A 15,850-nucleotide genomic window follows, 5' to 3' on the forward strand; every position below is an offset into this window, starting at 1 on the left:
TACAAGATGGCTTGCCAGGCTCAATCTCATGAAAAATCTGAGATTTTTGTGCGAGCTATTAACATTTGGAGTGTGTGACTCTTGGTTATGAGCACAGGGAAGTTTTAGCTCAGTATCTGTGAAATTTATTCAGTTCCAGACAGACATCTTGAATGGGGTTGTCTCCAAAGGTAAAGAAGTTCTAGATGTTGCCTTGCAGCAAGAAGTTCCTGGGTTCACATCATGGCCTGAGGTTTTTCTGCTCTGTCCGGGTACTCCAGCTTCCACCCACAGTTCAAAAACATGACAGTCAGGTTAATTGGTCTCTCTAAATTATCCTTAGGTTTCACAGGACGATCATTCAGTGTATCTTGGCATGGACAATCTCTACCGTGCACGATCTTGCCACAGGAGTCCCCCAGGGCTCTGCACTAGGACCTCTTCTCTTTGCCATATACACCACCTCACTGGGTGAGATCATTCGATCACATGGCTTCTCCTACCACTGCTATGCAGACGACACCCAGCTCTACCTGTCATTTCCACCGGACGACCACACTGTCTCTACACGAATATCAAACTGTCTCTCTGACATATCAAAATGGATGAAATCCCACCATCTCCAACTCAACCTCTCTAAAACTGAACTACTTGTCATCCCAGCAAAACCATCCATACAGCACAATATCTCAATCCAAAATGACTTCCTATCTCTGGCTCCTTCAAAGGCAGTTCGAAATCTGGGTGTTGTGATTGATGAACACCTGAGCTTTAAAGATCATGTTGCCTCTGTTGCTCGTTCATGCCGCTTTGCGCTGTATAACATACGAAAGATCAGACCATACCTAACACAACATGCCACCCAGCTCCTGGTGCAATCTACTGTCATCTCCCGCCTCGATTACTGCAATGCCCTTCTAACTGATCTTCCAGCCTGTACTGTGAGACCTCTTCAAATGGTCCAGAACGCTACGGCGCGTCTGGTCTTCAATCTGCCAAAAAGAGCACATGTCACCTCTCTGTTCATTGAGCTCCACTGGCTACAACTAGCAGCTAGGATTAAGCCGCTTCTTTCACGTAAGCATCTGAAAACTGTCATCCACGCCTTCATTACCACCAGACTGGACTACTGTAACTCGCTTTATGCAGGCATCAAGCAGGCCTCCATAGCGAAACTACAGAAGGTCCAAAATGTGGCAGCCAGGTTACTGACTGGTACCAGGAGATCTGAACACATCACGCCTGTCTTGACATCTCTACACTGGCTTCCAGTCTCTTTTAGAATTTTGTTTAAAGTTCTGGTGTTTGTTTTTAAATGTGTAAATGAGTTGGCTCCACGTTATCTGGCGAATCTGATCCATCCTTATGTTCCCGCAAGGAATCTTCGGTCAGCACAACAAGGACTGTTGGTCGTTCCTAAACACAGACTACAATCTCGAGGGAGTCGTGCTTTCTCGGTGCTGGGGCCGAGGCTCTGGAATGAGATACCTACATGTGTTAAACAGGCCACCACGCTCGGCAAGTTTAAGAGCCAGCTAAAAACATACTTTTATTCTTTAGCTTTTATTCAAGAAGAGCCTCGTTAACAGATCTGCATGTTTTTGTTGATTTTTAAATGGTTTTATATGTTTTTATTTTTTAATGTTTATTTCTGCTGTGCAGCTCTTTGTTTGTTCCTTGGGCCTTGTGAAGGCGCTATATAAATAAAGTTTAGTAGTAGTGCTCCTACAGTAGTAGCAGCACGCATCAAATTCAAATTGTTAACACTAGCATACAAAGTCCGAGATGGTACGGCTCCCATCTACCTGAATCCTCTTGCAAAGGCATACGTCTCGGCCCGGCCGCTCCAGTCATCACAGGATCGTCGGCTAGCAGTGCCTACACCACACTCAGGACAGTCCAGACTCTTCTCATGCATCGTTCCACAAATGTGGAATGACCTACCAAGCACTACAAGAACAGGGGCTTCCTTTTCCATTTTCAAGAAACTCCTGAAGACCCTGCTCTTCAGGGAGCATCTTCTAAACTAGCACCCGTCCCCCTCTCTACTGTCCACTCCTTGTTCCCTCCTCTCCATGATTGATGTCAAGTTGTTGTTGTTAGCCTCAAGGGCATTATGCCGATTATAACTTGTAAGTCGCATTGGACAAAAGCGTCTGCTAAATACATAAACATAAACATGAGTGTGTGTGTGTGCTTGGTTGTTTGTCCTGTGTGTCTTTGTGTTGCCCTGCGATGGACTGGCAACATGTCCAGGGTCTACCCCGCCTGCATGCCCGTTGACAGCTTGCGATAGGCACCAGCCTCACCACAACCCTGTGTGGATAAGCGGGTATAGAAAATGGATGGAGGGATGTTTGTCAGATCTTTAGCAATCAGACTAAGTGAACATTTGCACACATACGATGCACAGCCAAAATCATTGTTGCATGGCCAGATGAGGTTAAAGGGAATTGCAAGAATTGGGCTTTAAAGTGACAAATAGGCTGAAGCCCAAAAGAGTCATGAAGAACTATTTATGGAGCATCAGGTACGTTATGAAGCAGGAAGTCAGGTCAGTGAGGATAAATAAAACGTGAGCATTAAGCTGGAGACCAACATGACTCGTAACTAAAATGGTAATAGTGCTCACAGCTTCAGATGTCTCTGTCTCTCTCTATGATTTACCATAACCCATTCCTTGCTTTTGAGGTCTTGCACAACTGATCACAAGTTGCAGTGACAAGATGTGGACCAATCACTAACCCTGTGGAGCAGGCTGCAGCACAGCAATGTCTTTGTTTCCTGCTTGTGTCCCCATTTCTGTTGCCAGCATGCTTTGGCACATTCGAACAAATTGAATTTGATCCTAGAAAACATGTTGATTAAAAGTTCCCAAACCACAAGGGTTGATTCTGGTCTTTGACATTTAAATCAAAATAGAAAAATAATGAGATGAGTTAATAAATAACATAAAAAAAACTAAGGATTGACTTTGATCTATTATTAACATCTTCTGGCACAATATGTATCAGGTCAACTCATTAGAGATTGTTTAATGATACTTTGTTTTATAATGAGAAATCCTACACCCTGAAGGAACTCTGTGTGTGTGTGTGTGTGTGTGTGTGTGTGTGTGTGTGTGTGTGTGTGTGTGTGCGCGCGCGCGCGCTGCACCTAGTATAACAGTTACTTTCATATAACTTGATAATAGTTCAATAATCTAAACACATATTATTTAAAAATCTCACACTGCAGTGCACCTATTTTTGCGTACTTGCACAGCTCTCACGCTGTGTTCAAGCACGGTTACAAATAAACTGGTATGTTATGGTATGATAAAATGACCCTTTACAGGGAATGAAAGGCCACATAGCCCCTATCGCCCCCTGTGGCCAGAATATTCCACTTGCAACTTCAGAGTTGTCAGCCCCGTCTGAGCTGACATACCTGGAGCTGCAGTCTGCTTCCAACAAGTTTCCCGCATGTTTAGATCATGAGCACAGCTGATTTATTTAATTCAGTGATAAAACACTTCCTGTAAGGAAGGCTGGGAGATGTTTCAGCTTTTAGGTGTTAAAAAGACAAACGCACAGTAAGGTTTTGTTTTCTGTTCTATAAACGGACACCGGGGGGTGCTAAAAGCAAGCTATAACTGCCTTGTTCCCTTTAAAGCTCCTGTTAAAAGTACTGGATCCAGGGGAGTTTCTAGGCTAACACTGTAACACCCCCGAGGCATTTCTGAAAACTGAAAACTGCATCTGCTTCTTCATGCAAATCTAGGTAACTGTATCAGAATTGCTGTTTAATGCGATTCCAACACCAGGCATGTTCTGCGTGGGTAGACCTGATGCTGAGATTGTGCTGATTTTCTTTAATTTGTCTAATGATGCACCATGACTGAATGTATCCACTTTAACCAGCACAAGAGTAAAAAAAAACACATCAGATCATTAAAGGGCATTCATTATTGATGTTCTGCTGAGCTGTGGTGCCCTCATGGAGAGGGCTATCGACTTGAACACTGCTGCGAACCACTTAAACATTCTCCCTCTCCTGATAATAACATTTTACTTTCTTTGACATTGAATGTGCTACTACTAGTTTACCTGTTTAGTTATAGATTCACTAGGATAAATACAATAAAGTTTCTCTCACCATATAGAAAATTTACTAAGAAATCACAATGTAACCATGGAAACATTACTTGGTATATTTGTTGTGTGTGTGGGGCTGTAAATGATAAATGACCCGCACTTGTATAGCGCCTCTCAGAGTAAGGACTCCAAAGCGCTTTACATGACAGTGTATCATTCATCCATTCACACACAAAATCACACACTGATGGTGATGAGCTACGATGTAGCCACAGCTGCCCTGGGGCACACTAACAGAGGCGCGACAGAGGATGTGTGTGTGTGTGTGTGTGTGTGTGTGTGTGTGTGTGTGTGTGTGTGTGTGTGTGTGTGTGTGTGTGTGTGTGTGTGTGTGTGTGTGTGTGTGTGTGTGTGTGTGTGTGTGTGTGTGTGTGTCTGCTCTGTCTTCTCCATCCCCAGTGAGTCTTGGTGGATGGCTGCTTATACTGAGCCAGGATCCTCTGGAGATTTCTTCCTGTTAAAAGGGAGTTTTCCTCTCCACTGTCCCTGCATGCTTGCTTAGTATGAGGATTACTGTAGGTTCCTTATACAGGAAACTTTTTACTGATTTGCTTAATGAACTGACCTGTACTGGAATGTTTACTATGTGAAGAGCCTTGAGACGACTCTTGTCGTAATTTGGTGCTATATAAATAAACTTGAATTGAATTGAATGACTAGAAGGAGAGTGGCACTTTGTGCAATGCTGCTAAAAACATTTGTTGTATGTTTCTAAAATTTAAAAAGACTGGCATAATCAGATGTTTACCATTTCTAGGGTTAAACTGAAAATGTGCAATCAATATGTAATAGATTAGCTGGTTTCATTTATCAATCCTTCAGTTATCCAGATTGTTCTCCATTAGGTACTCTTAACATCTTTTAAAAGGAAGCAAAAGCTGCACTGGTCTTCATAGTTTTAGTTGGTTACCATATGGTATAAAACTCTAATGAAACGGACAAAAACAAATGCAGCTCATCACAAACTCTCCGCCATCAGCACTGTTGCGTAATACGAGTCACTGTGTTTGTGTGCTCAACTGATAAATCTGGATTAAAGAGAACATTAATGGGTAAATTCCCAAACACACACATGAAGGGAATTATAAACCTTCATTATAATCACCGAGCTGCATAAACACTCAGTTACATCTGATGATGGATGTTGAGAGCAGCTGGCTTGCTGTGTAATGCGATGACAGTTCATGCATCTGGCTAGCAGGGGTCGTTGCAACTTGTTATAATTTTTATTATTTTTTGTTTTTTAAAGAGCAAGTCACCCCCAAATCTACTTTTTTTGCTGATAAACTAAATAAACGAGTGTCTAATTGTACTGTAGACACATGTAGTCAATAATTTTGCACTTCAGTGCATCTTAGTTAAAATTTAAATTTTCTGCCTAAAACTGGCAGTGTTGCGCCGTCGTCAGGTAAAAACTTTGCACTGTATTTGAATTTAAATCTGCCACCGCTATTGCCTAAGAGGTATGCTATGATGTAAACTGGTACAATATGATGTCACAATGCCATTGTGAGCCTGTGTGTGTGTGTATTTGTTAGTGGCTCCGCCCTCTCGGTCTGCCAGGCAACAGCATTTGTTGCATTTTTCAAACATGAAGTGGGAGTGGAGTAGGGGGTGACTTGCTCTTTAAGATTCTGCCTCTTCAAAAAACAAACATGCATTCTTGGAAATGGAAAGTTTTTTATTGTCCCACAGTGACGACGGTATTTAGGTTCACCAGCCAAAGCTGAGGTCAATGTAATCATGCACATCCACACTAATGGTAAAAGAAAAAAAGTAAGAATAAAATGTGTCACAGTAGAGATCTGTGCATTCAAGAACATCAGCTGACTATTTGTAAGAACTGAAGAAGAAAATAAAATTAAAGCTGCAAGCAGCGTCGTTCGGCCCTCGCAGCGAAGCAGCTCGCCCTCCTTCCGCACCCCCTCCGCTCCATCCCCGACGCTCTCCAAACCCAGCTCTGCACTTCTCCATCCTGGCCGGCAGCCGGGAGCACCAGGGCACGTCTGGCAGAACAGACAGTCAACCACCCCGACACCAGAAACCGTGAATGGCCTCCTCGTCCACACCTCACCCTGACTCAGCATCCCCTCTGAGCCCACCATTACACGTCTCACCACTAGGAGATACTCTATCTTTACCACACTGGTGATGTGATGTTCAGTCTCGGGCAAATCGGAGGCTGTTTGTGGAAGTTACAGTCAAACGTAAGGTCACAGCTTCACGCCAGAAATCGCCATGGCATCAAAGCCCCTCCCTTTCTGAAAAGCTATCAGATCTGAATGGTCATTACAACATCATGAAGACAGTGCATGACCTTAGTGTCATGTTGACTAAATTAGAGGGGACAAATATGGGCATTTCACCATAAAACAGTAGACTTCCTGTAGTCAGGGGGCGGGGCTTAGGTGATGTCAGCTGTCCACATTGTCACTGTCTTCAGATGTGGTCAGTGATCACACAGACAAAGTTTGAAATTGATCTGATCATGCACATGGGAGTTATTAAGTCAAGTAACGTAATGGCGACTGGTCAAAGTTTGAGGCTTAGCCACGCCCACACCTTTATACTTATTTAAAATCCGACGGTTGAATTTTTTCCTCTATGTCTTAAGAGTATATAGCAGGAGTTTGAAGGTGATCGGTGGAAAGGACGACGAGACATCATTCTCCTAATAACGTGTGGGAAAACCACTAAATCGAGTACTTGGACCAAAATGGCCGACCTCCTGTGCGACATTGGACTTGGCTCCAAGAGACTTTTTTGTAGGTCCTGAGACACTACATTAGTGTGCCAAATTTCGTGATCCTCAGTCAAAGCATGGCTTGGGGCTGATAGTTTTAATGGTCCTAGGGGGCGCTATTTCAGAAAATAGGCCACGCCCACAAACTTCAGCTGTCCAATTCTATTAGGGGTCAGAGTAAGATCACTCATCAGAAATTGTGTGGTGATGTAACAATGATTGAAGAAATGAGAGACAAACGTATTTCCATGGCGTGATGGTGAATGTCGCCATGCTCCCAAAGCCCCGCCTTTATTCGAAACCTGCCAGTACTATAAACCAAGTGACCTCAACTTGTCTGCTGCTATTTGCCAGTGATTGCTGGTGATTGGTTAAAAGGAGTCCAATAGGGAGCTGTGAAAAAAAGAGTGGCGTGGCGACAGGTCAAAGTTTGAGGCTTAGCCACGCCCACACATTTATACTTATTTAAAATCCGACGGTTGAATTTTTTCATCTATGTCTTAAGAGTGTATAGCAGATGTTTGAAGGTGATTGGTGAAAAGGGCGATGGTGCAACACTCTCCAAACAACGTGTGCGAAAACCACTAAATCGAGTACTTGGACCAAAATGGCCGACTTCCTGTGCGACTTGGTGCTTGGCTCCAAGAGACTTTTTTGTAGGTCCTGAGACACCACATTAGTGTACCAAATTTCGTAATCCTCAGTCAAAGCCTGGCTTGGGGCTGACAGTTTTAATGGTCCTAGAGGGCGCTATTTCAGAAAATAGGCCACGCCCACAGGATTTTCACATCACATTTTTTGGGGGGCAGGACTAGGATCACTCCCAAGAAGTTTTGTGGCGATATCTTTAGAAATGACGAAATGGGAGGCAAACGTAAGGCCTAAGCGGTACGCCTGACTTCGCCGCGCCGCCACAGCCCCGCCTTCTGCAGAAAACTCCCATAAAGTGACGCCAAGCAACCCCAACTTGTCTTCAGTTACCTGCTACAAATTTGGGGTGATTATTTGAAAGGGCGAATTTTGGAAAATTTCCCAGTAAAACTTGACCTTTTAAGTCCTGAGGGGGCGGGGCTTGTGTGACATCATCTATCGACCATTCATTTGTCTTCGGGGGGCGATGGCAATTGTCCTTAGAAATTGTTTTAACTGTAATTCTTTCATTTGTGAAATTATAGCAATTTGAATTTTTTTGGCGAGTGCTCGAACTTTGAGGCCTGGCCCCGCCCCTTCAGTATTTACGAAAAGTCAATTTTATTGTCTCATTTGAATCGTCCATCGCTTCTGTTCGATCTCGCACTATTTTTGAGACGATGGTGCGAAAAATGACCAAACTGTTCAACCAAATATAGACCCTAGAATTGGCCAAAACGGCTAAAAATCCTCATTTCAACCCAAAATGGCCGACTTCCTGTTTTATATTGACCATGGTTGCAAGAGGCTTTTCTGTGCGGACTGTTGAGTATTATCAGTATACCAAATTTCATAACTGTACGATAAACTAAGCTTTATGGAGAGGGGTATTTTTCACTTTCTAGGGGGCACTGTCGAGCCACTTTTTTATGAACTTTCACATCGCCAGTGAAAAACGTAAATTTCACGCACTTTCTATATTGAGCCAGAATTTGGTGACTTTTTGGATATGCTAAGACCCCCTAAAGGCCACCCAAAGACGCGGAAGAAAAAAGAATAATAATAAGAAGAAACGGAGCAGATACAATAGGCCTTCGCAGCTTCACTGCTCGGGCCTAAATATACAATAAAGACATAAGAAGATATCAAACATAAATACAGCACCTGTTAGACAATAAAGCTAATGTAAAATTGTTTAAGAGAGTAGATTTTTTTATTTTTTTACTTTTTCTTGTCGATTCAACAGTGGAACGTTTCTCGTCTGATCTACTTTATATTTGTATGAAATCTAAACACAAGCAGATTAACAAACGGAAAACAACAAACCTAAACAAAAGTTAGGGTGTGAGAAAGCTCCTGTCTGATTTCCAGCTCCTTACTGCTCAGTGGGTGTGGGGTTTTGCTCCTACACAGGTAGGTCATGCTTTGGTAAGTAGGTTAGAAATACATGGCATATCATGTAGATCCATCAAGGATAAGTAAATCCTCAGTAGCACGGTGGCCTGTACATAACCCATCATCTTAATTCACTTTTTAAAGAGACAGTGCTGAGAAATTTAGGACACGGGGGACATCTTTCAGACTTAAACAGATTTTCTTAAAGAAACTTTTCATTTAACCCTCTGGAGGCAGGCGTTGCAGATTTGCAATGTTAAAATCTACCTACCTGGTTACTCCACATACGTATTTCATGAGCATTTTTTAACTCAGAAGTACCCCTGAAGGACTTAGCTGTTCATCCTAACTTATTTTGAGCCTGAGAGGGTTGATGAAAAACGATTGATAAAAACTATTGAGAGCTTTACACCAGAGCTTAGATAAACCTGAAGAATGAAATGAACAAAAGTACATTAATAAGCATATTTAAAAGCAGTTACTCTTAATTAGATTCATTTATTTTGTGCGCATAAACGTGTACTTTGTTTTACAAGCCATTTCAGCCATTCAGAAAAATTTGATATTTGCAACACACACACACAAACACACACACACACACAAACACACCAGTATGCACTTGAGTAAATGAAGGCCTGGGCCTGTAATAGAGGATTTACTCTCTCTCTCTCTCTCTCTCTCTCTCTCTCTCTCTCTCTCTCTCTCTCTCTCTCTCTCTCTCTCTCTCTCTCTCTCTCTCTCTATATATATATATATATATATATATATATATATATATATATATATGTATATATATGTTTATATAACATATATATATATATGTGTGTTATATATATATATATATGTTATATATATATATATACATATATATAACATATATATATGTATATATATAAACATATATATATATATATATATATATATATATATATATATATATATATATATATATGTATATATACATATATGTATACATATATGTATATATATATATATATATATATATACATATATGTATATATATATATATATATACATATATGTATATATATATATACATATATGTATACATATATGTATATATATATATATATGTATAAACATCTCTCTCTCTCTCTCTCTCTCTCTCTCTCTCTCTATATATATATATATATATATATATATATATACACATATATGTATACATATATATATATATATATATGTTTATATATATATATATATATGTTTATATATATATATATATATATATGTTTATATATATATATATATATATATATATATATATATATATATATATATATATATACATATATATATAAACATATATGTATATACACCTCATTAATCAAACGGTTAATTAGTGAAGAAGAGTTAGCCGCTTCTGAGTCTTGGTCTGATAAATTCTGTCTGACAGGATCATGATTTCCTGTTGCTGCAGGTAAATGATAAATGATCCACACTTGTATAGCGCCTTTCAGAGTCAGAGGACTCCAAAGCGCTTTACACTACAGTGTATCATTCATCCATTCACGCACACATTCACACACAGATGGTGAAGGTAGCGCTATGGTGGTTTCATTAGCAAGATTCAAAGCAACATTCTAAACAACCTTTATTGCCTTCAGATGGATGGGCTTCCTGTAAACAAATTTCAAACGTTAAAGAGCAAGTCACCCCCAAATAAACTTTTTTTTGCTGATAAACTAAATAAACGAGTGTCTAATCATGCTGCAGACACGTGTCGTCAATAATTTGGCACTTCAGTGCATCTTAGTTAAAATTTAAATATTCTGCCTAAAACTGGCAGTGTTGTGCCGTTGTCAGGTAAAAACTCTGCACTGTATTTTAATTTAAATCTGCCACCGCTATTGGCTAAGAAGTATGCTATGATGTAAACTGGTACATTATGATGTCACAATGCTGTCGTGAGCCTGAGTGTGTGTGTATTTGTTAGCGGCTCCGCCCTCTCGGTCTGCCAGGCAACAGCATGTGTTGCATTTTTCAAACATGAAACGGGAGTGGAGTTAGACTCTGGTAGGGGTTGACTTGCTCTTTAATAAGCCTATTTTATATAGTATTTAAACATGCTTTCTGTCACTATGGTAACCAGAACTGAGAGACCTTCTGGTTTTGCTTTAGAAATGTCAAGATCATTAAAACAGTTATACTAGCCATGCAGTTATAATTCATGTTAAATGTATTTATGAGAGAAATCAGATCAAGTTTTGGGCAAATTAGACATTTGAAATATTAGATATTAGCCCAAAGTCGTTTTAATCTAATGTGAAAACCTTATCTGAATTTTTTACTAATTCTTCACGTTAAAGTATAAAAACTACATGAGAGGAATCATGAAGTACCTTCAAATGAAAATATTTAGGAGATATCTTTGACTCAGCTCTGTTTCTCGTTTCTCTAGAGCATCTGTCTGTTGAGTGAAAGTGAACCACACACTGTGTTAACAGAAACACACATATATACTATGTGTGAGTGTCTCAAGGTATATGCATGAAGAAGACACTCGTGCTCCACATGCTTGTCCTGTCACTTAGTGTTGTGAACAAGAATGAGTGTTTCTGACTCCTGATCTGCCCGAGGGAAGCTGAGGTTCCTGGAAAGAACAGAACACGGCTGTGAGAATGTGTAGTGTGTTTTCACATGTAAAGAACGTGTCTCTGTCATGTCTTTGTGTGTGATTGCTCACCTGTGTGAGTGTGTAGCAGAGTGTGTTACAGCACCCTCAGGGAAAATGATTCATTGCAGTCCAACCATGGGGTAGGGGGCCCTGCAAGGCTGTTGTCATGGAAGCAAGTGATGGAAACAGTATCTCTTCCCAGTATCATCTTCAGATTGTTGCTTCATCCATCTGGCTTTCTCATAGCATGTGTGTGTGTTTCTTCTCAGCTGTTTCATATTGATTACCATTTTATTTTTTCCTTAAACATTTTGTTTCTTTCAAAATAGAAATCCATGTCCCTGCCATGGAGGGTGATATGGGATGGGAGACCTGTCTGATCAAACAGAAAACAGAAGTGATGCACTTTGTGCACCTACCCAATGCCTTACCTGATATATCCTTAGTCTAATGATGTATTAGCAATATTTTCTGTAACAAATAGTATTTTTTAAAATAATTTGCAATGCAAGCTTCCAACATTCAAGCAAACTGTTTCAAATATTCACATATCAGTTAAATTTTATGTGCTCATAAAGCCTAAAGTACGAAGTTAAAATCAGCTCAAAAGTCATTTTGTGGCGGTGCCTTGTGTAGCGTGTGATTTCAAAACAAGGCAGCGATCTCTTTGCACAACAACGAGCCGGGGTATTGCCTCTTGCTGTTGAAATCAGGCGATACAAAGGTTTACTGGAGGGACAACGTTTGTGTGTTTATGTGACTAGAAGATGAATTTGATGAATTCGATTTTTCGTTTTACCATCTGTTATATAATGATCTAAGAATGTCCTTGTCAGAAAAGAGTTGGCGTAAACATCCTGATTGGTTTTGGCTATCAGATGGTGAAATGGTACGTTGGCTTTTTGCCAAAAACATTATTTATGTTGGCAAAATTTATAGAGAGAGCGTGGAATGGACAAGTGGTTCTTCATCCTGTCGTGTCAAATACTGTTTTTAAATGTGTGGCTCAGAATGTCTCTCTCGCTCTCTCCCTCTCTCTCTCTCTCACACACACACACACACACACACACACACACACACACACACACACACACACACACACAGAAACTCATACGACCCAGCTGACAGACTTATCTTACTGATCTGTGTCCAGCTGTTCCCCTTTCTGCTGCTGAGAAACTCGCTTGCAGGGACGATTCATTAAAGCGGGATGTGAAAATTGTTTTTTTGGTTGTTTTTACAAACAGCTGCTGAACACATTTATTTATTAGTTGTGTGCATCTCAGACATTTGGAATAAATTATAACAACATTTTTGCATGAGCACAAATGATCAAAATTTGAAAATGAACAGAAGCAGAGAGATGCTTGTATTTGGGGTTAAATAGTAATAATATATAAGCTTGTAGTTGTTTTAGACCACTGCACTGATTTGTTACACTATATTCATGAGTTTTGGTCAGTCCCATCATTCTGAGAAGGTTTAACGAGTTTCAGCATGCTGCAGTGCCTTGCCTCTCATTCATCCTAATTATTATTCCTCTGCAACTTGTTTTTTTTTATCTCACAGACACAATCCCCTCCGTAATCTCATCTGGGTCCCAGTTTTATCCATTAGGCTTTCTAAAATGATCTTTGTTTCTACATCCTTCACATTTCTGTCATAACTCCTAAAACGTCTGCAGTTCCTGTCAAGACTTAGACAAGACAAGACTATGGTAGTGGAGAAATATCGATAGAAAGCAGGATTAACCGTGTGAGCGGAAGGACCACGGACAGACACACCATGCTGAATGTCAGCTTTAATTGGCTGCTGCTCAAATATTGCTTGTAGAGACTAAATAAACAGCATGACTCCTGATGACAGGATGTGAAACTAGTGTGCAGCCCAGGCTAATAATTTCTGCCTTCCCTGGTGTCGGCAGCTGCAGGGAGGACAAATGCCAGGTCAGAACTGAGCTGAAGGGCAGTGAGGTAGCTTTCTTTCTTTAGATTATGTTTAGTTCAACCTCCTACAAATATCATGCCTGTTACTAGTGAATGATGACATTTTCAAGTGAAAAAGTCTCAAATGGCCCTTTTGAAGTTTTTTTTTATATTGAAGAGGTTAAAGCTGTTATAGCAAATCTACATAACAAGCTAGGTTTTGAACGTAAACATGGTCACAGAGCACTCACCCCAGACGCTTCTGCCAGGACCGAACACATGATTTCTTGGTCCAATCGTCATTTGTTGTCTTTGACTTCAAATGGTGATTTTCTTTTTGGGACTTTGGTAGTTTGTCCTGAAGTTGAAGTGGTAGCAGCCGGCTGTTTCTCCTTTTCTGATATCATTGAGCGGAGAACCTCACACACCAGTGGTGTTCTGTTGTTAAATATGTGAGTGTGTGATGAATGAAGGATCCAAGGACAGTAAAACCGACAACCGTATTTTCCAAAAGTTGCTTTGGTCCGACACATGTTATTAGCATGTTTAGACAAACACAAGAGAACCATTTAATTAATCTTTTTATCTCCACATGTCGCCATATAATTATAGCCATGTTAGCACATTCCATGTTGTCGTTCTTTTTTAAAACACAGAAACGTTTTGTTACCTGTTTTTGACGCTACGCAAGAACACACCTAAGACGTTAGCACATTGTTAAGAGGCACAATGAAAATGTTTTAAGCGTACTTGTTTTCCAAATTTGCCATTGCAGCTTAATTTGACTTCAAATGCATGATAGTACAGGTAAAAGCTTCCATATGTCCAAACTGAATTGAATGTTTTAATTAGCAACTATGGTCATGAGCTTTGGGTAGTGACCAAAAGAATGAGATTGCGGATAAAAGCGTCCCAAATGAGTGTCTGGGGTCTCCCTTAGAGATAGGATGAGAGGAGCCAGTTGAGGTGAATGGAGGGAACCCTGAGGTTTTCCGGGCATGTTCAACCAGGAGGAGGCCGAATGGAAGACCCAGGACACGCTGGAGGGACTATATATCTCGGCTGGCCAGGGAACGCCGTGGGATTCCCCTGGAGGAGCTGGCCCAAGCAGCTGGGGAAAGGGAAGTCTGGGCCTCCCTGCTTAGGCTGCTGCCCTCATGACCCAATTCTGAATAAGCAAATGAAAAGGGATGGATGAATTAGCAACTTTTGTTTTACTGCTTACTGTTTACATGGGGCTTCATGGTGACACTGTTGGTAGTAGTGTATCCTTGGAACGAGAAGTTTGCTGGTTCAATTCCTGGCTGTAGTGGTTCTGTGCAGAGTTAGCATATTCTATCTGGGTGTTATGGTTTCCACCTACAGCTGTAAAACTCATAATAGTCTTACAGTGAAATAATCACAAAACAGTCTAATGTCTCAATCATGCCGGATGGAAGGTTACATGGAAACAGATTTCCTTCTCAGCCGGCTGGGTGATTGTCAGGTTTTCACCTTTTAAAAAGGTTGAAGAGAGATGTTGTCACTGTTTACAATCTGCCCTGCATCCATACACTTCCTGGTAGCTCGGGTAGACCAGTAAGCTGAATTATTAAAGAGAAATGTTTAAGTTTCAATTTCTGTCTTGAATAGGTTCAAAACGTGACTTAAAAAAGACTTACATTGACCAAAACAGAGATGAAAAAGAAATGACGCAAGATGAGAAACCAAGGACTTCACCTGGAAACGAGCTAAAAGTTTCTTCTCCTGTTTGATTTGGGTACTGTGAAGAACACTGACAATTTCACAGCCACTGAGTTTTTAGTTGCTAGGAGAGGATGAAGTTATGATGCATTATTATTTCATATTTTCCCAACAGATTACATTTCTCTCAGACTGCACATCCCCTCAAGCTTTCTCTAGTTTCTACCAATAAAAGAAGAGACAAAGCTTTCAAGCTCTTCATGTTCCAGTCTCCATGACACTGCTTATAGCAGTGTCTAATTGAAATCAACAGAATTAAGATAAATTGAAATCAGAGTAGCTATGTCCCGTACTTCCTGCAAAGTGATTCCTGAATGCGCTCTGAAAGCCTAATCACCAACATTAGCCGTTTAGTGAAGAGGCAGCAGAGGCACCCTGACCAAAGAGGAGGTGACTAAACTCCAACAGGAGGAAAAGGTGGTGGTACCCTCTCAATGACCTATTGATTCAAACTTGGTTCAGGTGAAAGATGGGTACAACCCAGATTACAGGCGCACAGAGTCCAAGTGAGAGAGATTAGAGGGCATTTGAAAGAGGAGAAGGGAGCGGGTTTAGCAGGATGAGGGAGCGGAGAGAGGATTATCAAAGGCCGAGTCTGGATCCTAAAATAATCCTCTCAGTGTGCTGGGCTTTCTGCAGTGTGGGGCAAAGGCCAGTTTGG

Source organism: Nothobranchius furzeri, chromosome 8, assembly GCF_043380555.1.
Source record: "Nothobranchius furzeri strain GRZ-AD chromosome 8, NfurGRZ-RIMD1, whole genome shotgun sequence".
Classification (NCBI taxonomy): domain Eukaryota; kingdom Metazoa; phylum Chordata; class Actinopteri; order Cyprinodontiformes; family Nothobranchiidae; genus Nothobranchius; species Nothobranchius furzeri.